Source organism: Genypterus blacodes, unplaced genomic scaffold, assembly GCF_046128005.1.
Source record: "Genypterus blacodes isolate CSIRO-AG114 ecotype Tasmania unplaced genomic scaffold, CSIRO-AGI_Gbla_v1 ptg000111l_1, whole genome shotgun sequence".
NCBI classification, from domain to species: Eukaryota; Metazoa; Chordata; class Actinopteri; order Ophidiiformes; family Ophidiidae; genus Genypterus; species Genypterus blacodes.
The window spans coordinates 1,515,285-1,528,897 of record NW_027466915.1 but is presented as its reverse complement, the minus strand read 5'-3'; positions in this window follow the sequence as shown (position 1 = coordinate 1,528,897).

Genomic DNA, 13,613 nt, shown 5'->3' with positions numbered 1-13,613 from the left:
CTCATTGGAGCACAAGCTTGCAGAACTTGACAAAGTGAAAGAAAATGTGACTTCTTATGCTGAGCAATTCGAGACAGAAAAAGAACATCTGATGAGTACACTGTCAGCCATCAATACCCAGAGAGAAGACATGGAAAATGAGATCATGCAAAAGCTTATGGTGGAAAAGCAAGATCTTGAAAAAGACAAGGAACAAGTCAAGCAACAAAGACAAGATCTTGAAAAAGACAAGGCACAAGTCAAGCAACAAAGGAAAGACTTTGACAGTCTGACAGAGATGATGATGAGAGAAAATCTGGATTTGGAGATGAAGAGGTCTGACATACAGCAACAGATACAACTGTTACAAGATAATGAACAAGACATAAAAGAGGAAAAAGGCAGATTGGAAAAATACAAAACTGAAATACAAAACAAGAAGGAGAGCATTGACAGCCTTCTCAAGGAGATAACAAGTGAGAAAATCAAGGTGGGTAACATGGCCATTCAAGTTCAAACACAAAGAGAGCATGTACAGAATATCATGAACATGATTGTCTTGAGGGAAAAAGATCAGCAACTCAAGGATGAGGAGATCCGGCAACAATCACAGGAACTGCAACATATTCGAAGCCTTGTAGACGAAGAAAGACAACAACTGGGACGTATGAGGAACGACCTCAACAATGAGAAGCAAGACCTGGAAGCCTCCATGAGCAGCATCACAAGTGAGAAAGAACAACTTCAACAACTGAAAATGGGCATTGAAAGGGAAAAAGAAAGCAGTTTCATTGAAAAGCAGGAAATGGAACAAAACCTCTCTCAACTGAACATGACAAAGGATGAGCTGATGAAGAAAATGAAATTAATGGAAACTCTAAGAACAAAATTACAGCAACTGAATGAAAACAATCAAGCGGACATCAAGAACAAATTGGACAGACTGGACCAAAACAAGGAAGACCAAATACAACTCTTCACCTCATTGGAGCACAAGCTTGCAGAACTTGACAAAGTGAAAGAAAATGTGACTTCTTATGCTGAGCAATTCGAGACAGAAAAAGAACATCTGATGAGTACACTGTCAGCCATGGATACCCAGAGAGAAGACATGGAAAATGAGATCATGCAAAAGCTTATGGTGGAAAAGCAAGATCTTGAAAAAGACAAGGAACAAGTCAAGCAACAAAGACAAGATCTTGAAAAAGACAAGGCACAAGTCAAGCAACAAAGGACAGACTTTGACAGTCTGACAGAGAAGGATGAGGAAATCCAGCAACAATCACAGGAACTGCAACATATTCGAAGCCTTGTAGACGAAGAAAGACAACAACTGGGACGTATGAGGAACGACCTCAACAATGAGAAGCAAGACCTGGAAGCCTCCGTGAGCAGCATACTAAGTGAGAAAGAACAACTTCAACAACTGAAAATGGGCATTGAAAGGGAAAAAGAAATCCTTTTAATTGGACAACAGGAAGTGGAACAAAAACTCTTCCAACAGAACATGACAAAGGATGAGCTGATGAAGAAAATGAAATTAATGGAAACTCTAAGAACAAAATTACAACAACTGAATGAAAGCAATCAAATGGGCATCACAAACAAATTGGAGAGACTGGACCAAAACAAGGAAGACCAAATACAACTCTTCACCTCATTGGAGCACAAGCTTGCAGAACTTGACAAAGTGAAAGAAAATGTGACTTCTTATGCTGAGCAATTCGAGACAGAAAAAGAACATCTGATGAGTACACTGTCAGCCATGGATACCCAGAGAGAAGACATGGAAAATGAGATCATGCAAAAGCTTATGGTGGAAAAGCAAGATCTTGAAAAAGACAAGGAACAAGTCAAGCAACAAAGACAAGATCTTGAAAAAGACAAGGCACAAGTCAAGCAACAAAGGAAAGACTTTGACAGTCTGACAGAGAAGGATGAGGAGATCCGGCAACAATCACAGGAACTGCAACATATTCGAAGCCTTGTAGACAAAGAAAGACAACAACTGGGACGTATGAGGAACGACCTCAACAATGAGAAGCAAGACCTGGAAGCCTCCGTGAGCAGCATCATAAGTGAGAAAGAACAACTTCAACAACTGAAAATGGGCATTGAAAGGGAAAAAGAAATCCTTTTAATTGGACAACAGGAAGTGGAACAAAAACTCTTCCAACAGAACATGACAAAGGATGAGCTGATGAAGAAAATGAAATTAATGGAAACTCTAAGAACAAAATTACAAACACTGAATGAAAGCAATCAAGTGGGCATCACAAACAAATTGGAGAGACTGGACCAAAACAAGGAAGACCAAATACAACTCTTCACCTCATTGGAGCACAAGCTTGCAGAACTTGACAAAGTGAAAGAAAATGTGACTTCTTATGCTGAGCAATTCGAGACAGAAAAAGAACATCTGATGAGTACACTGTCAGCCATCGATACCCAGAGAGAAGACATGGAAAATGAGATCATGCAAAAGCTTATGGTGGAAAAGCAAGATCTTGAAAAAGACAAGGAACAAGTCAAGCAACAAAGACAAGATCTTGAAAAAGACAAGGCACAAGTCAAGCAACAAAGGAAAGACTTTGACAGTCTGACAGAGATGATGATGAGAGAAAATCTGGATTTGGAGATGAAGAGGTCTGACATACAGCAACAGATACAACTGTTACAAGATAATGAACAAGACATAAAAGAGGAAAAAGGCAGATTGGAAAAATACAAAACTGAAATACAAAACAAGAAGGAGAGCATTGACGGCCTTCTCAAGGAGATAACAAGTGAGAAAATCAATGTGGGTAACATGGCCATTCAAGTTCAAACACAAAGAGAGCATGTACAGAATATCATGAACATGATTGTCTTGAGGGAAAAAGATCAGCAACTCAAGGATGAGGAGATCCGGCAACAATCACAGGAACTGCAACATATTCGAAGCCTTGTAGACGAAGAAAGACAACAACTGGGACGTATGAGGAACGACCTCAACAATGAGAAGCAAGACCTGGAAGCCTCCGTGAGCAGCATCATAAGTGAGAAAGAACAACTTCAACAACTGAAAATGGGCATTGAAAGGGAAAAAGAAAGCAGTTTCATTGAAAAGCAGGAAATGGAACAAAACCTCTCTCAACTGAACATGACAAAGGATGAGCTGATGAAGAAAATGAAATTAATGGAAACTCTAAGAACAAAATTACAGCAACTGAATGAAAACAATCAAGCGGACATCAAGAACAAATTGGACAGACTGGACCAAAACAAGGAAGACCAAATACAACTCTTCACCTCATTGGAGCACAAGCTTGCAGAACTTGACAAAGTGAAAGAAAATGTGACTTCTTATGCTGAGCAATTCGAGACAGAAAAAGAACATCTGATGAGTACACTGTCAGCCATGGATACCCAGAGAGAAGACATGGAAAATGAGATCATGCAAAAGCTTATGGTGGAAAAGCAAGATCTTGAAAAAGACAAGGAACAAGTCAAGCAACAAAGACAAGATCTTGAAAAAGACAAGGCACAAGTCAAGCAACAAAGGAAAGACTTTGACAGTCTGACAGAGAAGGATGAGGAGATCCGGCAACAATCACAGGAACTGCAACATATTCGAAGCCTTGTAGACGAAGAAAGACAACAACTGGGACGTATGAGGAACGACCTCAACAATGAGAAGCAAGACCTGGAAGCCTCCGTGAGCAGCATACTAAGTGAGAAAGAACAACTTCAACAACTGAAAATGGGCATTGAAAGGGAAAAAGAAATCCTTTTAATTGGACAACAGGAAGTGGAACAAAAACTCTTCCAACAGAACATGACAAAGGATGAGCTGATGAAGAAAATGAAATTAATGGAAACTCTAAGAACAAAATTACAACAACTGAATGAAAGCAATCAAGTGGGCATCACAAACAAATTGGAGAGACTGGACCAAAACAAGGAAGACCAAATACAACTCTTCACCTCATTGGAGCACAAGCTTGCAGAACTTGACAAAGTGAAAGAAAATGTGACTTATTATGCTGAGCAATTCGAGACAGAAAAAGAACATCTGATGAGTACACTGTCAGCCATCGATACCCAGAGAGAAGACATGGAAAATGAGATCATGCAAAAGCTTATGGTGGAAAAGCAAGATCTTGAAAAAGACAAGGAACAAGTCAAGCAACAAAGACAAGATCTTGAAAAAGACAAGGCACAAGTCAAGCAACAAAGGAAAGACTTTGACAGTCTGACAGAGAAGGATGAGGAGATCCGGCAACAATCACAGGAACTGCAACATATTCGAAGCCTTGTAGACAAAGAAAGACAACAACTGGGACGTATGAGGAACGACCTCAACAGTGAGAAGCAAGACCTGGAAGCCTCCGTGAGCAGCATCATAAGTGAGAAAGAACAACTTCAACAACTGAAAATGGGCATTGAAAGGGAAAAAGAAATCCTTTTAATTGGACAACAGGAAGTGGAACAAAAACTCTTCCAACAGAACATGACAAAGGATGAGCTGATGAAGAAAATGAAATTAATGGAAACTCTAAGAACAAAATTACAACAACTGAATGAAAGCAATCAAGTGGGCATCACAAACAAATTGGAGAGACTGGACCAAAACAAGGAAGACCAAATACAACTCTTCACCTCATTGGAGCACAAGCTTGCAGAACTTGACAAAGTGAAAGAAAATGTGACTTCTTATGCTGAGCAATTCGAGACAGAAAAAGAACATCTGATGAGTACACTGTCAGCCATCGATACCCAGAGAGAAGACATGGAAAATGAGATCATGCAAAAGCTTATGGTGGAAAAGCAAGATCTTGAAAAAGACAAGGAACAAGTCAAGCAACAAAGACAAGATCTTGAAAAAGACAAGGCACAAGTCAAGCAACAAAGGAAAGACTTTGACAGTCTGACAGAGATGATGATGAGAGAAAATCTGGATTTGGAGATGAAGAGGTCTGACATACAGCAACAGATACAACTGTTACAAGATAATGAACAAGACATAAAAGAGGAAAAAGGCAGATTGGAAAAATACAAAACTGAAATACAAAACAAGAAGGAGAGCATTGACGGCCTTCTCAAGGAGATAACAAGTGAGAAAATCAATGTGGGTAACATGGCCATTCAAGTTCAAACACAAAGAGAGCATGTACAGAATATCATGAACATGATTGTCTTGAGGGAAAAAGATCAGCAACTCAAGGATGAGGGGATCCGGCAACAATCACAGGAACTGCAACATATTCGAAGCCTTGTAGACGAAGAAAGACAACAACTGGGACGTATGAGGAACGACCTCAACAATGAGAAGCAAGACCTGGAAGCCTCCATGAGCAGCATCACAAGTGAGAAAGAACAACTTCAACAACTGAAAATGGGCATTGAAAGGGAAAAAGAAAGCAGTTTCATTGAAAAGCAGGAAATGGAACAAAACCTCTCTCAACTGAACATGACAAAGGATGAGCTGATGAAGAAAATGAAATTAATGGAAACTCTAAGAACAAAATTACAGCAACTGAATGAAAACAATCAAGCGGACATCAAGAACAAATTGGACGGACTGGACCAAAACAAGGAAGACCAAATACAACTCTTCACCTCATTGGAGCACAAGCTTGCAGAACTTGACAAAGTGAAAGAAAATGTGACTTCTTATGCTGAGCAATTCGAGACAGAAAAAGAACATCTGATGAGTACACTGTCAGCCATGGATACCCAGAGAGAAGACATGGAAAATGAGATCATGCAAAAGCTTATGGTGGAAAAGCAAGATCTTGAAAAAGACAAGGAACAAGTCAAGCAACAAAGACAAGATCTTGAAAAAGACAAGGCACAAGTCAAGCAACAAAGGAAAGACTTTGACAGTCTGACAGAGAAGGATGAGGAGATCCGGCAACAATCACAGGAACTGCAACATATTCGAAGCCTTGTAGACAAAGAAAGACAACAACTGGGACGTATGAGGAACGACCTCAACAATGAGAAGCAAGACCTGGAAGCCTCCGTGAGCAGCATCATAAGTGAGAAAGAACAACTTCAACAACTGAAAATGGGCATTGAAAGGGAAAAAGAAATCCTTTTAATTGGACAACAGGAAGTGGAACAAAAACTCTTCCAACAGAACGTGACAAAGGATGAGCTGATGAAGAAAATGAAATTAATGGAAACTCTAAGAACAAAATTACAACAACTGAATGAAAGCAATCAAGTGGGCATCACAAACAAATTGGAGAGACTGGACCAAAACAAGGAAGACCAAATACAACTCTTCACCTCATTGGAGCACAAGCTTGCAGAACTTGACAAAGTGAAAGAAAATGTGACTTCTTATGCTGAGCAATTCGAGACAGAAAAAGAACATCTGATGAGTACACTGTCAGCCATGGATACCCAGAGAGAAGACATGGAAAATGAGATCATGCAAAAGCTTATGGTGGAAAAGCAAGATCTTGAAAAAGACAAGGAACAAGTCAAGCAACAAAGACAAGATCTTGAAAAAGACAAGGCACAAGTCAAGCAACAAAGGAAAGACTTTGACAGTCTGACAGAGAAGGATGAGGAGATCCGGCAACAATCACAGGAACTGCAACATATTCGAAGCCTTGTAGACAAAGAAAGACAACAACTGGGACGTATGAGGAACGACCTCAACAATGAGAAGCAAGACCTGGAAGCCTCCGTGAGCAGCATCATAAGTGAGAAAGAACAACTTCAACAACTGAAAATGGGCATTGAAAGGGAAAAAGAAATCCTTTTAATTGGACAACAGGAAGTGGAACAAAAACTCTTCCAACAGAACATGACAAAGGATGAGCTGATGAAGAAAATGAAATTAATGGAAACTCTAAGAACAAAATTACAAACACTGAATGAAAGCAATCAAGTGGGCATCACAAACAAATTGGAGAGACTGGACCAAAACAAGGAAGACCAAATACAACTCTTCACCTCATTGGAGCACAAGCTTGCAGAACTTGACAAAGTGAAAGAAAATGTGACTTCTTATGCTGAGCAATTCGAGACAGAAAAAGAACATCTGATGAGTACACTGTCAGCCATGGATACCCAGAGAGAAGACATGGAAAATGAGATCATGCAAAAGCTTATGGTGGAAAAGCAAGATCTTGAAAAAGACAAGGAACAAGTCAAGCAACAAAGACAAGATCTTGAAAAAGACAAGGCACAAGTCAAGCAACAAAGGAAAGACTTTGACAGTCTGACAGAGATGATGATGAGAGAAAATCTGGATTTGGAGATGAAGAGGTCTGACATACAGCAACAGATACAACTGTTACAAGATAATGAACAAGACATAAAAGAGGAAAAAGGCAGATTGGAAAAATACAAAACTGAAATACAAAACAAGAAGGAGAGCATTGACGGCCTTCTCAAGGAGATAACAAGTGAGAAAATCAATGTGGGTAACATGGCCATTCAAGTTCAAACAGAAAGAGAGCATGTACAGAATATCATGAACATGATTGTCTTGAGGGAAAAAGATCAGCAACTCAAGGATGAGGAGATCCGGCAACAATCACAGGAACTGCAACATATTCGAAGCCTTGTAGACGAAGAAAGACAACAACTGGGACGTATGAGGAACGACCTCAACAATGAGAAGCAAGACCTGGAAGCCTCCGTGAGCAGCATCATAAGTGAGAAAGAACAACTTCAACAACTGAAAATGGGCATTGAAAGGGAAAAAGAAAGCAGTTTCATTGAAAAAGAGGAAATGGAACAAAACCTCTCTCAACTGAACATGACAAAGGATGAGCTGATGAAGAAAATGAAATTAATGGAAACTCTAAGAACAAAATTACAGCAACTGAATGAAAACAATCAAGCGGACATCAAGAACAAATTGGACAGACTGGACCAAAACAAGGAAGACCAAATACAACTCTTCACCTCATTGGAGCACAAGCTTGCAGAACTTGACAAAGTGAAAGAAAATGTGACTTCTTATGCTGAGCAATTCGAGACAGAAAAAGAACATCTGATGAGTACACTGTCAGCCATGGATACCCAGAGAGAAGACATGGAAAATGAGATCATGCAAAAGCTTATGGTGGAAAAGCAAGATCTTGAAAAAGACAAGGAACAAGTCAAGCAACAAAGACAAGATCTTGAAAAAGACAAGGCACAAGTCAAGCAACAAAGGAAAGACTTTGACAGTCTGACAGAGAAGGATGAGGAGATCCGGCAACAATCACAGGAACTGCAACATATTCGAAGCCTTGTAGACAAAGAAAGACAACAACTGGGACGTATGAGGAACGACCTCAACAATGAGAAGCAAGACCTGGAAGCCTCCGTGAGCAGCATCATAAATGAGAAAGAACAACTTCAACAACTGAAAATGGGCATTGAAAGGGAAAAAGAAATCCTTTTAATTGGACAACAGGAAGTGGAACAAAAACTCTTCCAACAGAACATGACAAAGGATGAGCTGATGAAGAAAATGAAATTAATGGAAACTCTAAGAACAAAATTACAAACACTGAATGAAAGCAATCAAGTGGGCATCACAAACAAATTGGAGAGACTGGACCAAAACAAGGAAGACCAAATACAACTCTTCACCTCATTGGAGCACAAGCTTGCAGAACTTGACAAAGTGAAAGAAAATGTGACTTCTTATGCTGAGCAATTCGAGACAGAAAAAGAACATCTGATGAGTACACTGTCAGCCATGGATACCCAGAGAGAAGACATGGAAAATGAGATCATGCAAAAGCTTATGGTGGAAAAGCAAGATCTTGAAAAAGACAAGGAACAAGTCAAGCAACAAAGACAAGATCTTGAAAAAGACAAGGCACAAGTCAAGCAACAAAGGAAAGACTTTGACAGTCTGACAGAGATGATGATGAGAGAAAATCTGGATTTGGAGATGAAGAGGTCTGACATACAGCAACAGATACAACTGTTACAAGATAATGAACAAGACATAAAAGAGGAAAAAGGCAGATTGGAAAAATACAAAACTGAAATACAAAACAAGAAGGAGAGCATTGACGGCCTTCTCAAGGAGATAACAAGTGAGAAAATCAATGTGGGTAACATGGCCATTCAAGTTCAAACACAAAGAGAGCATGTACAGAATATCATGAACATGATTGTCTTGAGGGAAAAAGATCAGCAACTCAAGGATGAGGAGATCCGGCAACAATCACAGGAACTGCAACATATTCGAAGCCTTGTAGACGAAGAAAGACAACAACTGGGACGTATGAGGAACGACCTCAACAATGAGAAGCAAGACCTGGAAGCCTCCGTGAGCAGCATCATAAGTGAGAAAGAACAACTTCAACAACTGAAAATGGGCATTGAAAGGGAAAAAGAAAGCAGTTTCATTGAAAAGCAGGAAATGGAACAAAACCTCTCTCAACTGAACATGACAAAGGATGAGCTGATGAAGAAAATGAAATTAATGGAAACTCTAAGAACAAAATTACAGCAACTGAATGAAAACAATCAAGCGGACATCAAGAACAAATTGGACAGACTGGACCAAAACAAGGAAGACCAAATACAACTCTTCACCTCATTGGAGCACAAGCTTGCAGAACTTGACAAAGTGAAAGAAAATGTGACTTCTTATGCTGAGCAATTCGAGACAGAAAAAGAACATCTGATGAGTACACTGTCAGCCATGGATACCCAGAGAGAAGACATGGAAAATGAGATCATGCAAAAGCTTATGGTGGAAAAGCAAGATCTTGAAAAAGACAAGGAACAAGTCAAGCAACAAAGACAAGATCTTGAAAAAGACAAGGCACAAGTCAAGCAACAAAGGAAAGACTTTGACAGTCTGACAGAGAAGGATGAGGAGATCCGGCAACAATCACAGGAACTGCAACATATTCGAAGCCTTGTAGACAAAGAAAGACAACAACTGGGACGTATGAGGAACGACCTCAACAATGAGAAGCAAGACCTGGAAGCCTCCGTGAGCAGCATCATAAGTGAGAAAGAACAACTTCAACAACTGAAAATGGGCATTGAAAGGGAAAAAGAAATCCTTTTAATTGGACAACAGGAAGTGGAACAAAAACTCTTCCAACAGAACATGACAAAGGATGAGCTGATGAAGAAAATGAAATTAATGGAAACTCTAAGAACAAAATTACAAACACTGAATGAAAGCAATCAAGTGGGCATCACAAACAAATTGGAGAGACTGGACCAAAACAAGGAAGACCAAATACAACTCTTCACCTCATTGGAGCACAAGCTTGCAGAACTTGACAAAGTGAAAGAAAATGTGACTTCTTATGCTGAGCAATTCGAGACAGAAAAAGAACATCTGATGAGTACACTGTCAGCCATTGATACCCAGAGAGAAGACATGGAAAATGAGATCATGCAAAAGCTTATGGTGGAAAAGCAAGATCTTGAAAAAGACAAGGAACAAGTCAAGCAACAAAGACAAGATCTTGAAAAAGACAAGGCACAAGTCAAGCAACAAAGGAAAGACTTTGACAGTCTGACAGAGATGATGATGAGAGAAAATCTGGATTTGGAGATGAAGAGGTCTGACATACAGCAACAGATACAACTGTTACAAGATAATGAACAAGACATAAAAGAGGAAAAAGGCAGATTGGAAAAATACAAAACTGAAATACAAAACAAGAAGGAGAGCATTGACGGCCTTCTCAAGGAGATAACAAGTGAGAAAATCAATGTGGGTAACATGGCCATTCAAGTTCAAACACAAAGAGAGCATGTACAGAATATCATGAACATGATTGTCTTGAGGGAAAAAGATCAGCAACTCAAGGATGAGGAGATCCGGCAACAATCACAGGAACTGCAACATATTCGAAGCCTTGTAGACGAAGAAAGACAACAACTGGGACGTATGAGGAACGACCTCAACAATGAGAAGCAAGACCTGGAAGCCTCCGTGAGCAGCATCATAAGTGAGAAAGAACAACTTCAACAACTGAAAATGGGCATTGAAAGGGAAAAAGAAAGCAGTTTCATTGAAAAGCAGGAAATGGAACAAAACCTCTCTCAACTGAACATGACAAAGGATGAGCTGATGAAGAAAATGAAATTAATGGAAACTCTAAGAACAAAATTACAGCAACTGAATGAAAACAATCAAGCGGACATCAAGAACAAATTGGACAGACTGGACCAAAACAAGGAAGACCAAATACAACTCTTCACCTCATTGGAGCACAAGCTTGCAGAACTTGACAAAGTGAAAGAAAATGTGACTTCTTATGCTGAGCAATTCGAGACAGAAAAAGAACATCTGATGAGTACACTGTCAGCCATGGATACCCAGAGAGAAGACATGGAAAATGAGATCATGCAAAAGCTTATGGTGGAAAAGCAAGATCTTGAAAAAGACAAGGAACAAGTCAAGCAACAAAGACAAGATCTTGAAAAAGACAAGGCACAAGTCAAGCAACAAAGGAAAGACTTTGACAGTCTGACAGAGAAGGATGAGGAGATCCGGCAACAATCACAGGAACTGCAACATATTCGAAGCCTTGTAGACAAAGAAAGACAACAACTGGGACGTATGAGGAACGACCTCAACAATGAGAAGCAAGACCTGGAAGCCTCCGTGAGCAGCATCATAAGTGAGAAAGAACAACTTCAACAACTGAAAATGGGCATTGAAAGGGAAAAAGAAATCCTTTTAATTGGACAACAGGAAGTGGAACAAAAACTCTTCCAACAGAACATGACAAAGGATGAGCTGATGAAGAAAATGAAATTAATGGAAACTCTAAGAACAAAATTACAAACACTGAATGAAAGCAATCAAGTGGGCATCACAAACAAATTGGAGAGACTGGACCAAAACAAGGAAGACCAAATACAACTCTTCACCTCATTGGAGCACAAGCTTGCAGAACTTGACAAAGTGAAAGAAAATGTGACTTCTTATGCTGAGCAATTCGAGACAGAAAAAGAACATCTGATGAGTACACTGTCAGCCATTGATACCCAGAGAGAAGACATGGAAAATGAGATCATGCAAAAGCTTATGGTGGAAAAGCAAGATCTTGAAAAAGACAAGGAACAAGTCAAGCAACAAAGACAAGATCTTGAAAAAGACAAGGCACAAGTCAAGCAACAAAGGAAAGACTTTGACAGTCTGACAGAGATGATGATGAGAGAAAATCTGGATTTGGAGATGAAGAGGTCTGACATACAGCAACAGATACAACTGTTACAAGATAATGAACAAGACATAAAAGAGGAAAAAGGCAGATTGGAAAAATACAAAACTGAAATACAAAACAAGAAGGAGAGCATTGACGGCCTTCTCAAGGAGATAACAAGTGAGAAAATCAATGTGGGTAACATGGCCATTCAAGTTCAAACACAAAGAGAGCATGTACAGAATATCATGAACATGATTGTCTTGAGGGAAAAAGATCAGCAACTCAAGGATGAGGAGATCCGGCAACAATCACAGGAACTGCAACATATTCGAAGCCTTGTAGACGAAGAAAGACAACAACTGGGACGTATGAGGAACGACCTCAACAATGAGAAGCAAGACCTGGAAGCCTCCGTGAGCAGCATCATAAGTGAGAAAGAACAACTTCAACAACTGAAAATGGGCATTGAAAGGGAAAAAGAAAGCAGTTTCATTGAAAAGCAGGAAATGGAACAAAACCTCTCTCAACTGAACATGACAAAGGATGAGCTGATGAAGAAAATGAAATTAATGGAAACTCTAAGAACAAAATTACAGCAACTGAATGAAAACAATCAAGCGGACATCAAGAACAAATTGGACAGACTGGACCAAAACAAGGAAGACCAAATACAACTCTTCACCTCATTGGAGCACAAGCTTGCAGAACTTGACAAAGTGAAAGAAAATGTGACTTCTTATGCTGAGCAATTCGAGACAGAAAAAGAACATCTGATGAGTACACTGTCAGCCATCGATACCCAGAGAGAAGACATGGAAAATGAGATCATGCAAAAGCTTATGGTGGAAAAGCAAGATCTTGAAAAAGACAAGGAACAAGTCAAGCAACAAAGACAAGATCTTGAAAAAGACAAGGCACAAGTCAAGCAACAAAGGAAAGACTTTGACAGTCTGACAGAGAAGGATGAGGAGATCCGGCAACAATCACAGGAACTGCAACATATTCGAAGCCTTGTAGACAAAGAAAGACAACAACTGGGACGTATGAGGAACGACCTCAACAATGAGAAGCAAGACCTGGAAGCCTCCGTGAGCAGCATCATAAGTGAGAAAGAACAACTTCAACAACTGAAAATGGGCATTGAAAGGGAAAAAGGAATCCTTTTAATTGGACAACAGGAAGTGGAACAAAAACTCTTCCAACAGAACATGACAAAGGATGAGCTGATGAAGAAAATGAAATTAATGGAAACTCTAAGAACAAACTTACAACAACTGAATGAAAGCAATCAAGTGGGCATCACAAACAAATTGGAGAGACTGGACCAAAACAAGGAAGACCAAATACAACTCTTCACCTCATTGGAGCACAAGCTTGCAGAACTTGACAAAGTGAAAGAAAATGTGACTTCTTATGCTGAGCAGTTCGAGACAGAAAAAGAACATCTGATGAGTACACTGTCAGCCATCGACACCCAGAGAGAAGACATGGAAAATGAGA